At 35.0% G+C, this 22236-nt stretch overlaps 1 protein-coding gene across 2 annotated transcripts in view; it reads left to right on the forward strand.

Annotated features, from left to right (window-relative positions):
• LOC145675724 (lachesin-like) overlaps positions 1-22236 on the forward strand; it is a 1095594-nt gene that overhangs the window by 427405 nt on the left and 645953 nt on the right. The window lies entirely within an intron of this gene.

The following is a 22236-nucleotide window of genomic DNA, read 5'->3' on the forward strand; positions in this document are numbered from 1 at the left end:
ATGAAGAAAGGAACAAATTAGTAACAAGCTGAAAATTGGTACAGATGTTGGGAATAATGTTCTAAACAACATACTAAAAGTCCCCTCAAATCCTTGGTGACCTTCGCCGCCATATGGGAAAATTGCAGCTGGAAGTGTCAAATGAACAGAAAACTACATTTACAGAAATATTTTTTCAAATCTAATAATTCACTTATCCAGAAAAAAATGGTGACAGCATGGGTGCCCGATGAAACTTTGGACTCATCTCCCTGGTTACTATATACCCTACTACATTTGGTATTTTTTTATTTGTATTAAGAAATTTAATACGTTTTCATTAGCTAGGGGAGCGACCCCCTGCCCCTCCTCAGGGCACACATGAGTAACAGTATACTTTTATTTCTGTAACATGAAAATTTCCAGTTGATATTTATGTAATGTTATACTAAATACGGTAAACTACGAAGCACTTTTCCTAAAAGTTTTTTTTTTTTTTTGGTAAGTATTTCAATATTGTGATTCTAATTCTAGCTTCACCACCACTCGTAGTTGGCTACATTATCATAAGAACTTTAGTTTATACATCCAGCAGCTTCTTGGTTTCTCATCGTTGCACTTTGGAGCGATCTGCTTGCCACGGTAGTCAACTGAAGTTTTGTTTGTCACTGAACAAAGTTCAAATATTAACATGGTGTTTTCCCATACATTACCTTGTTTAATGTTGAATTTCCAGGATATCTTCAACACTAGTACTGTGTATATCACACCAGAAAATCACACACTAAACAAACAAACAAACAAACAAACAAAAGAAAGAAACAAAACAAAACAAAGCACAACACATCCGAACCTACGCGCCATCAATCCTCGCTTCAAACATGTGCTTTTTCTTTTCAATGCGCATGCCCGACACAAGTATATGATAGGAAAACGGTCTCCTACCATTATTTTAGAAAAAACGGTAAACCGTATATTTTTCATGGTAGGAGGCACTTATTTGCACGGTTATTAGTTACAGTGCGGCGGTGCCTCATCTTATTGCCATTATTGATGAAATCGCCCTTCCTATTTCAACAAAAGTGGCATTATTACAACCTGTGTATTAGCTGACGCAGTTATCTTTCCACTATCGCTGGTATTCCCGTCCGTTCTATTGGGCATTTTATAACAATTCTCTGATGCGATTTCATCTTTCAACTTGTCACTTCTACGATCACTTTCAGCAATGATTTTCACTGTTTCAGGAAGATTTCTTTTACATTTCTAACAATAATACAAATATGCTGAAGTATAACCACAAAAACAGCAAACAGCTAGTTTCCCAGGTACTTCCTTATGTTCCTCCAGAGAAACCTCACTTGGTACAATTTGCGAGGTCTCTGCAGCATTCTTCACCTGTACCACATTTTCAAAATATTTTTCGTTACTTATCTGATTCTTTTGAAGTTTTTCACACAACTTTTTATTTTCATTTTGGGTTTGATGCTCCTCATTTAAATTACTCTTTGACTGTTGAATTAAAATTGCTAAGAGTCTCTTAATAGCTTCAAAACTTGTTTCTATTTCATGTTGGTTAGGGTACTTTTCTTTCTGTGGTACTACTTGTTTCAAAACAAATTGCATATCATATAATCTGTCATGCACACATTTTGACCAGAATCGCATAATTCAGCCAGTTCTGAATATCTGTTTTCTCTCTTTACACTACATTCACTTACGTTACTTTTATCTTCTTCTATATTCATTTTTATGTTCGTTTTGTCCCTAATAAATTCCCTAAGTCGCTTTTGCCATTTATTAGCTCTCACCGTTACCATTTTTAGATATTTAAAATTCGTATCACCTGCAATATCTATTTGTTGTTCTATAAATTTCTGTCCACAGTCCTGGCGACCAACTGTACGTGTTTCCATCACCATGGTAACGCATCCTGAGATGGGTTCAGCCATTTTGAAACACAACTTGTATATATTCCAATTTAGGTGAGATGATACTATCAGTAGTTTTAGCGGCGAATCTACAGCAACCTTGCCTAAAACATTCCGTTCATACTTTCATATGTACATTTAGCTCAATGTAGGAACAAATTACTAAATTACAACAGGACACTACATGTAATTACCTAGTTTGGCATAACAGGTATATTTTAAGATTAATCATCATCATCATAGGTATTCTGCCTTTATTGGCAGGTCACTTGCCGCAGCTGAGAAGCTTCCATGCTCCACGGTCCTCCACTAACCTCTTCGTCTTCGCGTATGATCTTTCTGTTTTAATATCATCCATTAATTGTAATCTCCTTCGCCCCCTCCCTCTCTTTCCCGTCACCATACCCTCTAGGATGTCTCTCATGATACAATCTCTTCTTAGGCAATGCCCCAACCAGTTTCTCTTCCTCTTCCTAATAATATCTAAAAGTGTTCATTTCTCACCCACCATTTCTAACACTCTCTCATTCCTTTTTCCGCTCGACCCAACTAATTCTTTCCATTCTTCTCCACACCCACATTTCGAAGGCTTCCAGTCGATTTTCATCACCTTTACGTAATGTCCAGTGTAATTAATAGTGTCACAATTTACTTTTCATTCCGAACTAACATTTTTCGTTCTTTTTCTTCAAGACTTCAGTACTTAGAGACCAGAAAAATACCATTCAGAAGATGACAAAGCTTCTGTACAAACCACCTACTACTAATTTACAACTTGCAAACATTCTGTAACTGCACCAAATAATAAATAATGTAATATTAATAATAAAATGGAACATTATAACACATAGCACATAGATTGGCATAATTGATTGCTCAAATTCAACATTAACAATATTTCATAACATTTTAAATGTGTTAATATAAAGAATAAGGGCACACACAGACAAGACCACATAATTCCTGTAATGGATCAAAGTGGTCCATTACAAGGTGACTTCGGATTTCAGGGGACTTTTAGTATGTTGTATGGAATATCATTACCAACATCTGTGCCAATTTTCAGCTTGTTACTAATTTGTTCCTTTCTTTTTTGTAATTTGACAGCACTAAATAATCATCTTCGAGATTATTTTGACACAAATTTGAAACTATTGCGAAAGGATCATTTTACCTTACGGGGTAGGTAAAATGATCGCTCCATCGAAAATAATAGAAAAATCTTGTGAACTTAAAAAATGATTATATTGTTAAAAAAATTCCAGTACATGTTGTAGTAATACTGTGTTAAAGTATGTGAGTAACAGCAATATTTATAGTTTGTTTAAGTAGGCTAATCTGTTGTTTAATATAGAAAATGTTTATAGAACACTTCAGAAGAATTTCAAGGATCTCCAACGATTTCATTATCGTGATCATCTGAATTACTTTGAGTCAAATATACATGCAAAATGATCCCTAAGCAAATGGAATAATCCTAAGATAAAATGCTCCCGGGATCGTTTTGCCTTTTCATATGAGTTTCATTAAATACGTTCTTGTGTGACAAAACATGGAGAAGACTTCCACCTACATTGCTAAATGTATAAGTTAAGCACTGACTTTTCAACAGGTAGCGTCTCATTTATATTCTAAGTCATGCGTTAGTATGATTACAGCAAAAGGTAGCACTCACCTTATAAACAATGTTATGAACATATTTTTTTTTTTTCCGTCTGGAAGACTAATAAAACGTTCCTCTTCCAAAGAGAACTGATGAACAGGAACAGCTTCTTTTGTGTGACGTAGCAACCACGTGATAAAACAGGCATCACCACCAGTTTCCTCTTTATGGGGAGTGGACCATTTTACCTGCAGGGATCATTTTATCCACCTTTCCCCTATGCAATTGTTAGAAGTACGTGTATCATTGTTAGGAGTCTGTGTGTGTGTGTGTGTAGCTGTAAGAAGAAGACAAATAAAAATATATATACAATTTGCTGCTTAAGAGCATATACAGTACATAAGTAAATTAACAATCTGTTCCACCAGAAGAAACATAATCTATTATAAATGACATCGAATGATATAGAGTTTAGCTCCATAAGAATTAGTTTTTCTCGAATTCCTCAAAAACTATGCATGAGAATTCATTCTTAAGGATCTTATTTTGTACAGCCTAATCTAATCTATAGATCAGTGTATGTCTTGTCTTTATATTCTAGTTAAACAAATTTTACATTTTAAGAGTAAATCGTAATTTTATTATACAATCTCTTCAGTGTTATCTTATTAGTGCCATATTCTTTACTATTGACGGCATTCTTTAGTATCAGTTTTATCCTAATAAATGGAACGTATTGCATCAATTTTTATGTTTACAAAAAAGTTAATTTTGCTCTGATTTCCCGAGAACCATACGAGTCATAAGGATTTATATTCATTCATAACCAGTGGTGTCATTCAAGTCATTTAACGCTTGGTTCTAGCCTATGATAAGTATTTAACAAACGATTCTATGATCAGTAAAGTAAATTGATTTATGATAGTATGAACGTAACTTGACATAACTTTGTGCCTTTGGGTTCGTGGCTCATGGCCCAAGGTTATATAGGACTAACATTCTAATTTTTAGCAGGGATATCTTAATATATCAGAGCTCATCAGTTAAATTTGAAAATTTCCAAATATCAAAATTTGGTGTGGTGCAGGTACAGGACCGAGGTATGTACCTCTGCACGTTTGGGTGGTCCATCTATTTTCTCTTTCACGAATCAATATTGTCAAAAATGTACATTTCGTAGGTTTTTCACCTCTTTTAATTTATACGATGAGACCTTATTTTATTATATTATTATATGATTGAGTGCAAGGTTCCATTTTGTTTCATAACATGGTTACATCGACGAATCCCTTTTAAATTTTGGAAGGAGAACATGGAAAAAACTTAAATTTGTGAATTGTCAAAAAGAAAAATTGGTTAATATTATCTAAGGCTCAAATATATATTTATGTAGATTTGAGTGGTCCATCTTGTTTTCTTTTATGGGTAACAAATTACCAAAAATTCAAACTTCAGGGGTTTTTGGCCTAATTTGTCCACTTTGATGAAAGTTTATCATGTTTTATGGCAACATAGGTGGGTTTACTAGTCCATTCTTCTTTAAAAGACATGGGCACATTGATATACTTTTCTAAATTTTTGGGAGTGGTATATTTGCCCACTCCTTAAGTTTGGAAAATGCTAAACAAAATTTTGTAAATCTTCTCTAGCACTCAAGTATATAACACTGCACATTTGGGTGATCCTGCTTCTTCTCTTCTGTAGGTAAAAATTGTCAAATATTAGTATTGCCATGTACTTGATCATTAACCTAATTTGACTTTGGCCTGTAACACGTTATATTATTATATGGTTTAGTACTAAATAACTAACTAACTAACTCTATGGCCTATGGAACCCGGAGGTTCAATGCCGCGTTCACAAAAGCTCTCCACTGCCTTCTATCCTTAGCTAACTGCTTCCAGTTTCTACTTTGTATTCCAATCTCTGCGAGATCCATGTTAATATTGTCCTCCCATCTGCGCGTAGGTCTTCCTAATGGTCGTTTTCCGATTGCTCTTCCAGTCAAGACTTTGAAAGCGTTTCTACTTTCTTCCATTCTAGCTACATGACCCGTCCACCTAAGCCTCCTAGACTTGACGACCCTAACAATGTTGGGTAAACCATATAACTTATGTAGTTCCTCGTTATGAAGTTTCCGCCATTCCCCATTACCGTTCCTCTTGGGTTCGAATATTCGTCTCAGGATCTTGTTCTTAAATACTTTCAGTCTACGTTCTTCCCTCAGAGTAAGTAACCATGTTTCGCAACCATACAGAACAGGAATGATTATCGTTTTGTATATTTTAAGCTTCAAATTCCTCGACAGAATTCGCGACGACAAGAGATTTTTAACCGAATAATAACACGAATTCCCTGCTTTTAGTCGACATTTAATTTCTTCGTGAATATGATTTTCGTCTGTTAATATTGATCATAGATATTTGAAACTATTCACTTTATCAAAAGTATTATTTAATATTTTAACGCATCCATAATTTGCTGTATTACGGTCCCGACGGCCTTCCATGTATTTAGTTTTCTCTGCGTTTACTTCTAAACCCATGTCCCTGCAAGCGTTTAATAAGTTCTCTGCATTTATCTCTATTGTTTTCCTATCATCCCCTATTAAATTTACATCATCAGCATATGCCGTAACCTGGTGAATACCGTTCAGCTCTAGGCCCTGGTTTCAGAGATTCATTCTCTTTTATTGGATAAAACTACATTGATACATTCCACATAAATCTTCGGAGGCTGTATTACCTCACCTCTTAATTTTGGGTATTGTGAGAAACAAACTCGTTCGCTGCCACTTCACGCCACATGGCGTGATTCATACATATTGTTGTGTGCCATTGACGCCATTTAGCATCAAGAGGTAGTTCTGATTGTAGATATTCTCTGTAAAATGGCACGCAGGTATTAGAGGTCTGCACTTGCTCAGTCCAAGCCCACGGGCCTACAAAACATACATCACTTCGGACCCGAGCCGGACCCGGGCATTAAATTTTTAAATATATAATAATATTTCTCGGCCCTAACTTTGTAAATATACTGTACAACGATATTTACTGGACCGTTCTTTCTGGATAACTTTCAAAGCACTACTGCAAAATTAAACTTATATTTGCTGTAAATAAAAATACAAATTTGCGTTAATGCTTAAGTTTCTGTAATTCGGGCTTATTTCGGGCTCATTGGATTTTCACACGAGCTTAGGCCGGGCTAGGACCTAAATACTAAAACATATTTCGGACTCAGGTCGGGCCTCACATTATAAATTCACGGACCGAGATCCAAGGGGCAGGGCTATAGAGGCTATAGCCCTTTGACACTCAGGTACACACTGGATAAAATGGACTTCAATCCTACTTTCTTTACACTGGACAAGGCGGCAAACTATGGTTTAGCTCCTGCTTTGATCATATCCTGGATCCGTGCTTATATATATATATATATATATATATATATATATATATATATATATATATATATATATATATATATATATATATATATATATATATATATATATATATATATATAAAGCTAGTTATTTTCTTTACACTCGCACACTTTATTCGGAGGTTTGAGCACACACAGACACACACACAAACACACACACACACACACACACACACACACACACACACACACATATATATATATATATATATATATATATATATATATATATATATATATATATATATATATATCTGCTTTGATATCTTAAAGTTTTCTTCATCTAGTTTTCTCCTTCTCTTTATCCATTCTTCTTTGTAATCTTTCTTTATGACTTTCATTCACTACTTCTCTAAATCCGAGCTATATTCATTTATTTTTTTCTACATTCCCTTTTCCTTCTTCTTTCTCCAGTCGGCAGACAAATTGCAATTTTTCTCCGCACAAGATGCAGAAAAAGGAGAATGAATGGAAAAAGTATCATGTCGTTAGACGGACAAGTGCTGTTGCATCACGCACACACAAAAGGAACTTTCAACTAGGCGTAGAGCGTCATTATTCTTTCATACAGCATTCCGAGAAAGTACAATGTCAACTCACTTCAGTTTATATCAATATTCTAACATTGCTAGTTAGTTATTTTTTTCTCTCTATGACGTTCTCTGTCTGAACTTATTGTTCAACTTTGCAATATAAATTTTTGAAAATGAGTCTCTCACAGTTTTTTTTCCTTTTTTACTATTTAAATCATGCATACAACTTTCTTACATTTACTTCATTTTTTCATCATTATTATTATTCAAGTGTCTCTCTTCGATTTTTTTCTGAATTGACGGAATTTTAACCACACTCAGTTCACAACTCTTTTTGTTGCATATAGTACATATGAGTACTAGGAAAAACTAAAAATGAAAGAAAGGTATGGAATGACGTGAAAATATAATTTTTATGTATAGTTGCGTTCAAGGAATTGAGTTCATCCATCTCGCAACAGTACCGTTGGAATGTTAGTATATTTTGATTAGTTAAAATAGTTTTATTTGGTTAAACGATATTAATATTTATGTATTTGAACCTGTGAATTATAAGGAAAGAGATGTGAATAGAGTTGCACAAGAGACAGGACAGGATTTTCGTGATGAGATTCGAGACGAGACAGAGCTATTTCTATTACAAACAGATGCATTTGTAGAGACGAGACAGAGCTATTTCAATTAGAAACAGATGCATTTTTCGAGAAGACAAGACAGAGCTATTTCAGTTAGAAACAAATGCATTTTTAGAGGTGAGACAGAGCTATTTGAATTAAAACAGATACATTTTTCGAGACAAGGCAGAGCTATTTCAATTAGAAACATGCATTTTTCGAGACGAGATAAAGCTATTTCAATTAGGAACAGATACTTTTTTGAGATGGGACAGCAGTTTCAGACACATTTTCTACTCTACAATGCTTCACCTAGTATCTCGTAGCATTATTAGACGCACATAGTCAATTTTCTAACTAGACTGTATTTCCCTGAATAAATTTTTGTACAAATGTAAGTACCTTAAAAGGTTATATTATTTCATATAATATTAACTATTTTTTTCTCGAATGTAATTTTGTTTTAACCTTCAGACTTGTTATTGTATAAAGTACCGGTAGAGATTTCTTTACTGAAAACAATTCCTTGTCCAGAAGGCGAAGACTACATAGTGCAGTACTTTATTCGTTAGATTAGAATTAAATGTTCCTTTCAGCACCGAAGTTATACGAAACAAAGATTGTAGCTTAACTTGGGAATACGAACTACATACTCCTCCATCTTGGATCGAACCTGGGTCTTCCGCGTCAAAGACGCGTATGCTCCTCATATAGCCACGACCGAGCTATTCAGTAGTTTGAGTAATATTATTCAGTCTTTACCTTACCTTGTAACTAAGAGTCAGATTGAGGAATTACGACGAAAATATTAATAATTAAACCGAAACTGAACAAAGCTTCTCCTCAACCTTTCTGTAATTTACTTAGTATTAAAGTGTGAATGTTATCGCTTTGATGGAACAGATCCGAATTTGAGTCAGATTGGAAATACATGTGGGTTGCAGGCCCATGTCATTTATTTTTTTTTTCAAGCAGAATATGTTAGGTCACATAAAATACAGGATAACTTAATATTCTCCATAAGTAGAAGTTTTGCTTTGTATATACTTAAATACAAACAAACTATTTGCTGAGCGAAACAATATATTCACATAAAAAACTACATGCGTGTTACAGTTTCGCCAACTAACATTTTGGCTTGATCAGACATTATGAGATACATGAGAAACGTACAGTCTTATATACACACAAGAGCCGAGACATCTTGCTTCTGTTTGGTTCCTGGCAGCAGCCAATCCCCTTCAAGTATTCTAATTTGTATTTCTCTATACCGAGGCTTCCTATCTGTTGTCTCAGCTCTTGTGTGTATATAAGACTGCACGTTTCTCATGTATCTCATTGTGTCTGATGAAGCCAAAATGTTAGTTGGCGAAACTGTAACACGCATGTAGTTTTTTATGTGAATATATTGTTTTGCTCAGCAAATAGTTTGTTTGTGTTTAAGGATAACTTAGTAGATCATCTAATTATTATACATCGTAAATTATGATTTATATTGAATTTCTGTCTTTTTTTTAAATATTACAGTAGGTTGTCAAAATAATGAAGAATGGGTTGCAGCTTTCTCACCTACTGTATACACGTTTCGAAGATAAAGAAGGTTAGATCAGATTCTTGAGATAAAAAGATAACATCTAAACAACTTATCAACAACACGTGAATAACAAACCTAATACCAGAATAATTATATATATATTATTGTATATATGGAAACTTTCTAGAACTATTAGTCTAAAGAATTAGCTCTGAAGAAATATGACAAATGCGCTTTACAAAATATCATTTTTTATTTTGTTAGAATGTTTCTTTCATTTCTTATTCGCATTTATTTGTTAGAACTAAAATATAAAATGAAATGAAAAACCTTTCAATTTAACGTCCCACGTTATGCCCTTTGGACTAAGGGAGACGATGATGAAGGCAAGTGAATAATGATAGAAAAATTAGTGGAATGAGAAAGTGGAAGGAAACGGAAGCACTCCCGAGAAAATCCACGGGCACGATGTTGTTCACCACAAACTTACTTGCCTGGGAATCAAACCAGGGAGATCTAAAATATAGTTTATGTAGTAAAAACTGATACGATTAGTGCCTAGCGATACAGGATTCGTATTAGAATAAATAAATTATTCAAGGTTGGGGAAAGGCAAAATCAAATCCATATTAAGCCTGTTAAGGTTCTCGGGTCCATTTTGATCCATTTTCGTTTTCAGTGTTCCATAATTCCTAAAGTATACCATCTAAACTTCTCATACTGCATGACTTTTATTAATTTTACTATGTTTGCATATACAATTAATATAATCGGCATAGGTATTTTAATTAGGAAACTATAAAAATATTGTACACTTAAGTCCCTCTGGGTCCATTTGGACTCTCACAATTTACGATGTAGATCTTATGTTGTATTCGGATCATTGCTCACTAAGATGCATCCCTTTATGATCACGCATTGCTTTGGTAAACTCTTTTATCACTTTTACGCGTTGGCAGGACATTTCCAAGAAGACGGGAAATTCATAACGGCGGCGAAGTGAAGGGAATTTCCTTCAAATATAGTGAGAAATCGGAAAATGCTTCACTCATTTGTACATTATATTCAATTAGTGAGGTTCTCGTTTACTCCGGCGCCCTTACTTTCACTTTTTCCTTGTATCCAGTGGCAAAACCAGAAATTTTCGTTTGGAGGGGCAAGTATCAGTGTCATTGATGGATATTGTAAAGTTCTGCTTATACAGGAGTAGGTAGAACAAATTTCTGTCTGGAATCCTTTCCCACTTCCATTTTTTTCTTTAAGTTATGAAATCCTCCATAAACAGTATTTTACAGAAATAGTACAATAACGTAACTTATCTAATATTAGGTAGGAATAGATGTTACCCTCGACCTGACGATTTCGTAAAGGATTCCTCAGCGAACTCGTGAGGGCGTGTAGGACACTCGCTGCTCCACTGCAAGGAGAGAGGGGTTAGAGATTCCGACAAAAGCTCCACTGCAAACTAGGTTGGGTTGTGATTGGGAATCTCTCTCTGCACCACTGCAATCAGAAAAAGAGGCAAAGTTTCCCACAAGGCTCTACTGCAAGCCAGGAACAAAAAGAACCGTTAGTCCCATTACCAGCTAAGGCTTTTGGCTTGGGTGAGGTACTTCCAAGCTCCAATGCAAGCCAAGAAGTGGATTTGACCAGTCGAAACAGATGGATGTCCATGGAATCCACTCGGTTATATAGGCAATACAGGTGAAGCGGCGAAATTGCTGTTACCTCGTCGTCATGTGACCAGTGGTGTTGCTATCGTCTACGTCGTCTGCAGCTGTAGTACTGCACAGTATGGTTCACGTGGTTGTTTTTATAAATAGGAGCACATGTTGGGTGTTTGTAAACATAAGCATATGGGACATTACAATATATGGGGTACCGGTGACTCAGTGGTAGAGCATTCACCTCTGGTGAATGGACCCTTAGTTTGATCCAAGCTCGCACCAAGTGAACTTTGTGATGGACAAACACCGTGTACGTGGGTTTTCTCGGTGGTTGTTCCACTGCCTATATCTCTCCATATTTTTGCGGTTATGTTTCAAATCCTTCCATTTATATTGTAAACCATAATATTTCAACTCTAACATACTCTTTCAGATTTATTTTGTTTGTGTGTCTGTGCGTATTTGTGCTTGGAGGGAAATATTGAATTATTATTTCGTAGGCTATAATAGATTTTCTATAAGATTATTTCTAATGCTGTAGTCTAAGTGTTTTCAACACTTAATTACATAAAACTACTATGTTAGAATAACTACATAGGACTATGAACGAAATATAAATAAAAGTTTATTACATAAATCAATATTTTTAACGTCTTGTGCGTGAGTATATATAAAACTACTAGCTTACAATTTGCATAAGGACGTAGGAGTGATGTGCACATATTTCACTTCTACGTAGTGGCGGATATAATTCGGGCCCGGTGTGGGGCTAACCCCCCTTAGTTTGAGTGACAAAATTAGTTAAGCTAATATTTATATATTTTTGAAAATTTATAGTAACTGCATAATATACTTATCATATTTTGGATTCTGGCTGCCCCCCCCCCAGTTTATACCTTCTACATCCGCCACTGCTAATACACTCTTCTACAATGTGCAAGATTTTAGTACACAAGTCAAGATGGTTTAACGGTAACATGTATCTAAATAAATAAAAGTCGGTTTATTATTCCAACATTTAAGTACATATATGTAAAAAGATGAAAATGTATAATGGGACTCGATGGCCCATTTGGATCCGAGGGCCTTATGTGTTAACACAAAACGAAGACCATAGGAGGGTTAAAATAAATATATCGACTGAATTTTCCTTTGAAAAATTCTAATATTCTGAGCTTAGTTTTATTTCCAACTTATTTCTAGCATTACCGGTATATATCATTAAAAATATTAGTTAAGAAGCACTGTAGTTTATACAGAGTGCCAACTTTGTCAAAATTGGGAATTTCGTATTATTTCCGTATTATATATGTGCTGACAATTTTAGTCTAATTATCCCTCTGACATATACGTACTTTATGATATTAAAAAAAAATCACCCCTTTGTTACTGTAGAACAACAATTTATTTAATGAACTATCTACTCGTATATTTCCAACCAATTCTGATTTTTTTTTTAAAAAAAAGGAAGCCGATATTCAAGCAATATTAAAAACAAAAAGGAATTTAAAAAAAAAACAGAAAGAGAAATACACGTAGGATAATGATTTTGGTATCCGTCATCTGTTCAATTAACTATATGCTTCAACGAACGCGAAAAAAGCCAGCGAACCAAATAGACTGCTTTTCTCTGCGTATTACGATCTCGAAAATCCTACTGTTTCATTTTAAAACGCTGTTTTTTAATTAGCTAATAACGTTTTTTTAAAAAAAGGAGAATCTCTCGAATTATATTTTTCATCTCCTCAGAAAATCCAGTATCATTGTCATTTCATTTCAATCCAGTTGCTTGCCGTTTTTTTTCTTTTTTTGAATTAAAGAAGGAAAACATTACAGTGTATTAGTTTAACGAGACATTACTGAAAAATCTGGATCATATATCTGACCGTGGTTGGTAAAAGTAAGTGAAAATAGCAAGTTTTTTTATGTTTACGTAATGTGAGGAAATAATACTTGAAAAATCAAATGCAGAGATCAGTCTAATACTCTGGGTATTTGAATTATTACTTTACTAATTAACATTTTTTAATACTTAATTTTGTATAAGAGACGAATCTTATGTTGTAAGGCTTGATCTTTTAACGTTTTCACCATTAAGGGTTCCGTGGTAAAGAACAGTGAGTTTCATTTCATAGTGTGAAACTCCTACGATATATTTATAAACTGTGCGAATTTAATACTGCAACTGGAAGAAATCCACCTATAACCTCTGGGTGCAATAGGGGGATAATACGGAAGACGAAACATCTTTCTTGGGCACAGAATTCATATGTATACAGGGCCGGATTTAAGGGAGGGGTTGTACCGATGCACTTGCAACCCGCTTCGTTGTAAACATACACTATCTAAAATGAGAAGCTAGCAGTGAAAATAACAACATTTTCCGAAACTTTCTGCCATCATGGTTCCGCTTGGGACTTAAAACAAAGAGGAGTTTTGCAAAAGCAATAGTTTGTTGATTTTCTGAAGGTTCAAAGGAAAGGATTCACGAAGCAAGGCAATATAACATTTGCCACGCAGGAAAGAAAACAGAAGGCAGGAGGAGAGAACATTTTTTTCTTGCATATCCTTGCGACCCTCTTTAAAATACTCCCCCCTTGTTTTATGTATCAGCTTTGTCAGGTGTAAAGAGTATTGTCACATGTCACTTTCAAGAGTTTCAATGAGACTGGTTATTTTGGTAGTTATGGTGAACCCACCCTCAGAAAATGCTGGATCAAATTCTGCATGGATTTTAGCATTTCACTTTCACGGTGCAACTTAGGGGAGGTGAAGATATATATACTCAGTGGCGTATTTAGGGGTGGCTTCCGGGCTTAAGCCCCCCCTGAAATTTTACTTAGTATAGTAAAGTAAATTAAATATCTTGCAGAATTTTCACATTTCCAGGCAAAGCCCCCCCGAAAGTTAGCAAAGTCCCTCCCGAAACAAAATCGTAAAAACGCCACTGTATATACTGTATAAAAATAAATGAAAATAAAAATAACTACGTTTGTGACTTAGTAACTCTTGAACCACTATACCGATATCGATCAAATTTTTAGCATATATGAAATTAGGAAGTAAGATGTTTTCTATTATCTCACTTTGAGGCAGCAATTAGAGAAGGGGCAGATATTTAAAAATAATCGAAAATGATCGATATTAGTTCAATCCATAGTTTTGGGGCCCATGCAATCTTAATGCTATATATTATTAGCATTAAGATTCTCAAAGCATTCTACTGTCCCTCGATAACTATTAGGTGATCACCAGGCATATTTCAAAATTTACACGAATAGTTGGTTGTATAACTCTGTAACGAATATTGATGCGAATGTTGTATGAATAAAGATGTGTACTTGTATTCCTGTCTTCGTGGGATGAATGAAGTTAAGGAATGATGGCTGCAGGAGTATATTTAACATTTTTCCCGCCCCGGTCCACTAATAATAATCTTCTCCTTAATATATGTATAAATAAACTGTTGTAAAGACAATAAAAAGCATTACGCGAATGAATTACATTTATGAATGAAGCTGTGCTCGTAGTTAAATCGGCCAGTTTTCAATATAGATGAGTTTCGTGCCTGGGATGGACTTGATTATTTGATGCTGCAACTTAGATAAGGAGGAGATATTTAAGAATAATCGAAAATGACGGACATTGTTCCTAACTCATAGTTTTCGGGGTCGCTGATATAAAGAGTGACACTTCCGCTGTCGTAAAAATCCAAATTCAGCCAGATAACTTGAGAGGGAGAGAGAGGGGGGAGATATATAAAAATGATCATTATTAGAGTCAAATTCAGTTTTTGGGGTCGCTGAGACGAACAGTGACACTTTCGAAGCCGTTTAAATCCAAATTCACCTCTTTACGTTCAGAATGAAACGTATTCTCCCCGTAGAAGAACAGGTATTCTACTAGTTGTTAATAACATGTTGAAATAAACCTAAATACCACAAATCCATTTACTCTATTGACAGCACAATTTGCTGTTCATCTACGTTACCAGATGTTTTCAACTGAATTTTTTTGATACAGGAATGAAAAATAACGCGTTAAATTACATGTACTTTCGAATGGACATAGAGGCTGTAAAGGCTAAAACTGTTTTCATGTTATACTGTGAAAAGAGAGATGGAACAACGAGTTACAGTTAAAACAGTCAAACCTCATTTATAACGAAATAAGTTAAAGAAGTCCTAATAAAGGTTTAATTTCAATCTCTGAAACACTGTAAATAGTTACAAATTTCAAGATATATTTTCAAGATAGATTTTTCTTGAAAAAGATAACAGGGAAAAATTAGATTAAAATAACCTAAAAAAAAAACATATAAACCTCGACACTTTAAATTTGAGAGGGGTCTACAAAAATGATTCAAAAATGATTCCCAGAGTATGATTTTAGAATACATTTTATATTCTTTTAAGTGTTTTTCTTTTGTCTTAAAAAGCTAAGTTTAAATATCGCTTTGAAATATAAACGTTGCGACGAACTGCAATGCATTCGTACGAGTACGATTTTTTTTTGTATAAATTAAGCATACTTCTAAACACAAATTGCCTTAATCTTCAGATTCATTTCAATTCTAAACTAGGGTTGCCATTTGTCCCGGAAAATCCGGGACCGTCACGGAATCGAGATCTGCGTCCCGAAAATATTTCTTCCCGCCCTCGTTACTACAGTCATTTTATACATGAGTTCTGATATTCATACAAACATGCTAGGAGTCAAGCTTTTATCTGCATTTCCCTAAAAAATTCCTCCTCGCATAGAATTCCCTGTCTCCGAAGGTTAGGCAGAACGGAAATTCCCGATTTGCCTAAAGATAAGATCATTTTAAATATTTTCTACACAGATGCAGGGCCTTTAGACAGAACGACAATGAATCTTTTTAATATTGTACCCCTAGTTGGGGGGTGTAAGGAATTTATTTCCGGGGTTGTCCGAAAAATTTAGGGGGTGCTAGGGGGTGTTAGGTAGTGATGGGTAAATTCCCGGGAAGATATTTTTTGGGAATATTCCCGGGAAGATTCTCAAAAATGGGAATTTTCCGGTAATTTATGTAAATCACAAATTACATTCTATTACTATACCTATATTATGATTTCAAAGTTAAATTCTTTTTTTTTTATCACAGTTACTGTTGTTCCAGAAAATTCTCTAAAATGTATATTCTGTACGGTATTATGTTATTTTATTAATATTTTATTATATTTAGAGAGTACACATAAATGTATATTTACTTACGATATGTTCTATGCAAGTAAATGTGGAAATAATTGTATAATACGTCCACATACTTTTACACCACTAAACAGTTTAAATTGATATGAAAGTGGATTTTCTAAAATTTACTCTACTACCGATATTATAAAATTATTAAATGTTTAACAGTTATAAACAAATTCGATTGGTAACTGCCAGAAGACATATGTCGCACCATTTTATCAACATTTGCGCATACATATTTATGTTCATATAATTTGCAAGAGACTGACTTACCTTTATAATTTTGCACGTAACATTGCCACACACGACCTTTCTTCCTACCTATTTTCCGAAATTTCATGCGTTAATTCACATGTAAGACAAGTCTGAGCACCTCTTTAGAAATTAAAGTCAGAGACAAAAAACAGACTCACGTCTCTTACTAACGGTGATTCCGGATGTATTAATAGTACTTCATCTCTATTTCTACATAATTTCTTCATTACTTTACAAACTGGTTCCTTTTCATGGTTTGTAAATTAGTAGGGCCTACTTTACTACTTTTTAGTGCAAATGGAAACGGAACTTTAAAAATCATATTATTAGTTATATAAAGTACAGACGACAAATTTTAATGTTTTTAAACGTCCAAATTACTTAAAACCTAGAAGTAAATCATAATAAATGAAAATAAAATAATTAGTCATGCGGTTCTTATAATTTGGAAGATAAAATAAAGAAATGGAAATAAATTCCTTCCCGGGAATTTATATGCCAGGGAAAAAACCCGGGAATATTCCCATTTTTTATTTTCTTTCCCACCGAGAATATTCCCACTGCCCATCACTAGTGTTAGGTTGTATAGATAAATCACTGCTTGACGTAGAGCTTCTAATGTGACAGATGCATTGTATTTGTTGTGAGTAACCTACAGATAGTTGCACCTGCCTTACTGCTTTCTGCTGTTACTGGAAAGAAATACAGCCCTCTTCCAGCTGTGATTATGTGATTGACTTCAGCACACAAGCAACCATTTTGTATTTGCCTGTTGTCTATTGAAGTGTATCTTTGCCGTAAACAATACCGCCTTAAATTCAACTGACCTTTCAGACATGAATTATCCTTTTTGCATCACGGAATTCCCTTGAAAAGTTTTTCTCGCTTGATAATCCTATGTCTTGTCAAATAAACTGTTAGGCTATAACTACCCGCTTCTTTGCTTTCTAATTGTATGCTGGGAGGATGGATCAATGTAGAGAGCACCCCTCTGACAAGTGGTGTCCCTGGCTCAATCCCAGCTACCAACATTTTCCTATGACTTGCGTCCTACAATTAATACACCATTCAATATCCACACATTTCAAATACCAGTTTTCCCTGCAGTCGTGGGTACTTACGTGTCCGATAGATGACTATCTACATTCACTGCATGGCATTTGCTACGTTGACCAGATTTGATACAGATTACAGATTACATAGTAATGTTTCTGTAATCGTCATAGTAATCGTCAAGATACAGATTACATAGTAATGTTTCTTCTCCGTGCACCATTACCAATTTCTTGCACATGTCGGACCTAGAAGAGTCATGCATGAGCACGGTACGGTCTGAAGAGTGAAACAGAAAAGTACAGGTCTAGCATAAATGATTCATTCACTTTGAAAAGATTGTATTAACAAAAGGTTTTACACGTACACACATGACAGATATATGGAAAGAACCTCAAACTCAGCAAGTTTATACACCCCTACAAATGTTCAATATGTTTGGTCACACGACACACGTCCAGATGATACTCGATCTCATTTCATACATTTTGTAGCATAGTCCTGTGTTATTTGAGCTCGACTAAGGATTGCGGAAGTGGAGGTACGTAAACAAGGTTCTTAACAATCCCCCACGGGTTTAAGTCGCAGGGCGTTAAATCATGAGATCTGGGAGGCCAGCGGAACAAAGCTAGGTCATTCTTACTAATACGTCCAATTCAGAGTTGCAGAAGTTAATCGTTTAGGTAGTCACGAACTGGGAGGTGGTGCCCCGTCTTGTTGGAAGACAAAATCCCTGAAGTCAGCACTGACTTCTGACGAACATCTGGCATATCGAGCACACAAAAACTTTCTCCTTGCTTCCCGATAGTTACTATAACCTCGTACTGCCACACTGCCACACCAGATAGGAAAGATAATGGACTCGTGCCGTCACCTAATATACACAATACAAACTTGAGTGTTGGTTCTTTTCATGTATTTTTCATGTGTGTATGTGTAATACTTTTGAAAATATAGCCTTTTCAAAACGAATGGATCATTTATGCTAACCCTGAACAATACGGTCCTATTTGGTGTTAATTTTATCTTTTAAGTAGGGTGCAGTACAGTATGTATTTTTACGAAGCGGTTATAATATTAAACGTGTCGGGCCTTATGGAGAGTCGTTCTGGCACAAGATTAGTGCCATTCTAAAGAGTTCGACTAACATGTTTCCTGCAGTAGTCAGGTCTTTAGTATGACGCTAATCATACGTCAAAACGACTATGTATAAGGCCCATCACATTCTATTCAAAATATTTTTCCGCATTAAAAGAAATGTACTAATTATATTCTTACCAATACGGTATTTTTATTTTGTGTCGCACCACAGCTAGTTAAGAAGGTTCGAACCATACCCGTATCATAGGGGGCCTAGGAGGCCGACCCCCCTAAATTTTTGCTGGCCCCCTAAAATTTTCATGGTATGGTTGCAAATGAACTATAATATGGTTGGATCGGGCTTCCCTAACTTCAGCCGAACGTTCGAACTACGATGGCAAAAGTTTACTATCACTGTAATGATAATAAAGCAGATTTTTTTTTTGTAAAAGTCAATATATCAGTTTCAAATTTTTATCTACTTATTTGTAATTGTTAGTGACTTTACTGTGTATTTCAACGATACCCATAAGGATGTAGCTTTAAATGCAGATGGTCACATCCAGTGTAAATAGCCCTCGCGCGAGACAATAATCATAAATGTTCCTCTCTGATTATGCAATAGATTGGGGTTGCCAACCTCAGAGAACAAAATTATCGATTTTCGTCTCTAAGTTACCATATATTACAAAACAATTATCGTATACACGTGATAATTGTAGAAATAAGTCTAATACTACCAATAGTAGCAATAATACATAATAAACTTATATAGTAATATTCAGTTTCTTACTACAAATCGGCGTTACTGATCTCACCATTTATTTAAATCCCTGTTAATAATACTCTGAACAACAATATTTCTACCCCTCGTAAGCATAATTGAATTTGAAGAATGGATGCAGATTTGCCATTAGCCAATTCTCAAATCGTTATTCATTTATTTCAGTGGGAATGATGAAGGATCTTATAAAATATAGGATCTGCCCTTACAACAAAATCTTGAAGCCATACGTCATCGTTTCGCCACCCCTCCTCTGCCCACTCCGCCCAATAAGATTGCAATATTTTGAGCCAACAATCATGACGGAAACAAAAGTAGCCAATCAGACGATGGCGAAAACAAGAGTAGCCAATCAGACTTGCCGATGCTCGGTTGTTTTTTGGCTTCATTAACTTAATAGGATAAAGATACATATCGGCACATCCTCTATTTTATAACATCCTTGGGAATGATTCTTAAGAGCATGAATGTGCGGTTTTAATAATTATTTAATGCACTTCAACAATTTATTTGCAAATTCAAAAACTGCAAAAAAGAAAAAAATGTTCGTTCTAAAATTGACTATTACCGTATATTTCACTATTATCGCAAAAGCGGCTTAAATTATCAAGATAAACTAGGGTGGTTAGCAAATTTGCAATAAATTGAACTAAGAAAATAACGATTCAAATAATGATAATTAAATTTTCTAAGTTGCTATGATCATTGTTGTAAGATATAATACAAAGTAACTGATATTTTATGGAAGCTGAAGAAAAATAACAGAAAAATATATGTACTTGTGTATCTTATTCTGTTTTATTTACTTAAATTTATAAACACATAGTGATTTACATTTGAACTTAAACTGTGTAATAACAATATCATTTATTTCTTTGTGTATTACTTGCTTTTACGTTCTATCTTCAAAACTGCCATCCATTAAATGCCAATACGATCAAACTCATTAATTTTGTTTTTCTTTTCGGTTCTTCAATCTACTAAAACCACTATTCTGTTTCATGTAATTAACAAACAAATTACGAAATTAACGCAACACTCTAACTTTAATTACCAATGTTTATTGATTACGTTAGATATGTATAAAAGGCTCGCAAAGTAATTAGTTATACGCTTAGGCATACATCTGTGGTAGAAATTTGTTCTTGTTTTCCTGAAAATCACGACTGTTGTAAATTTTATACAAATTCCATTTTGTTTAAATAGTAATGGAAGATTCTATTTTAATCTCATTTAACAATTAAATCAGAAACTGTAATTAAATTTTATTAACGAAATGTTCATGTTATGTTTGATGCAATCGCTTGATGTAAGTTTTAGAAATACTAACTTTGGTACAAATTATTTTACCTTTTAGAACATTTTTCATGTTACCCTTAAGTGAAAAAGTAATAATATTGAAGGCATGGACAACCACAACTGCAAACACGTTCCTTAATTCCTGGAGGAAGGTCGGTAAGCTCGAATCTGACGATTAATGACATCACAACGATGATAAACCATTGGCAGTGTGCCAAGGAGCGTTGTCCTGTTGAAAGAAGTATTTCCAGCTGGAAATATGGCCCACGTAAATGGGTAAACAAAATCAGCAATGAACTGTCGATAGCTAGAAGGTGTTATGGTGCCCTCTACTCGCACTTCTGGGCGTACGGATGACGATGTGATTTTTCTCCAAACCGTAAGTGAACCACCACCACCCTGTTGTTGTTCTGCTGTGCACGTCTCGAGCAGGTGTTTCCCTGGAAGACGACGGAGTCTGACTTGGCTATTTATGTGGTGAAGGCAGTACCGTTATTCATCGGACCATGCAACGTTGTCTCATTGCTCTGCGTCCAATGACGATGGGCACGTGCCCAGTCCAGCCTATGATGTTATGCGGTTAACATTGTACATGTGAGAGATGTTGGCTTCCGATTCTCATATCTAGCAGTGTGCAGTGAACTGTGTGCTTAGACACACTCATGCTTTAAAAACTGTTGAAGAATATTCAAGTCTGTTGGTAATTGTGCCACAGTTTACGCCCTGTCCTGCTGTATCAATATCGACAGTCTAGACGTCCGACATCTTCACTGAGACGTGACTAATCCTCGTTTTGTGGTTTAGTGCTAGTTTACCGTCCTTTTTCGACCTTAGGAAGACACTAACAACAGCAGCTTGCAAATATCCGACAAATCGCGATATTGCAACACTGACTGATCCAGTAAGGTCCTTGTCTCCTTACGGCGAATGGTTCTACTATGCCCGTGCCTCCTTATGTCAGTCCAACAACTTAGTTCAAACAGTAGCAGGTGGATCTAATGTTTTGGCAGGTGAATATATTACTATAAACCAACTCAATGATAGGATACATTAAGCAGATGAATACAATACAAATAAAGGAACTGTATCACAGCCTTTACGCAGGAGAGTGTGCAATTTTGGTTAAATTTTATGTCGAATTCATCTTTCATACTTTTGCTTCGTTATGGACTCAAATCCGTTGCAGTTGGCGGGTGCATAGATCAAGTATAGGAACTTTCCTACCGCAATGTCTCACGTC

The sequence above is a fragment of the Thermobia domestica genome, chromosome 2 (assembly GCF_964235325.1).
Source record: "Thermobia domestica chromosome 2, izTheDome1.hap1.1, whole genome shotgun sequence".
Classification (NCBI taxonomy): domain Eukaryota; kingdom Metazoa; phylum Arthropoda; class Insecta; order Zygentoma; family Lepismatidae; genus Thermobia; species Thermobia domestica.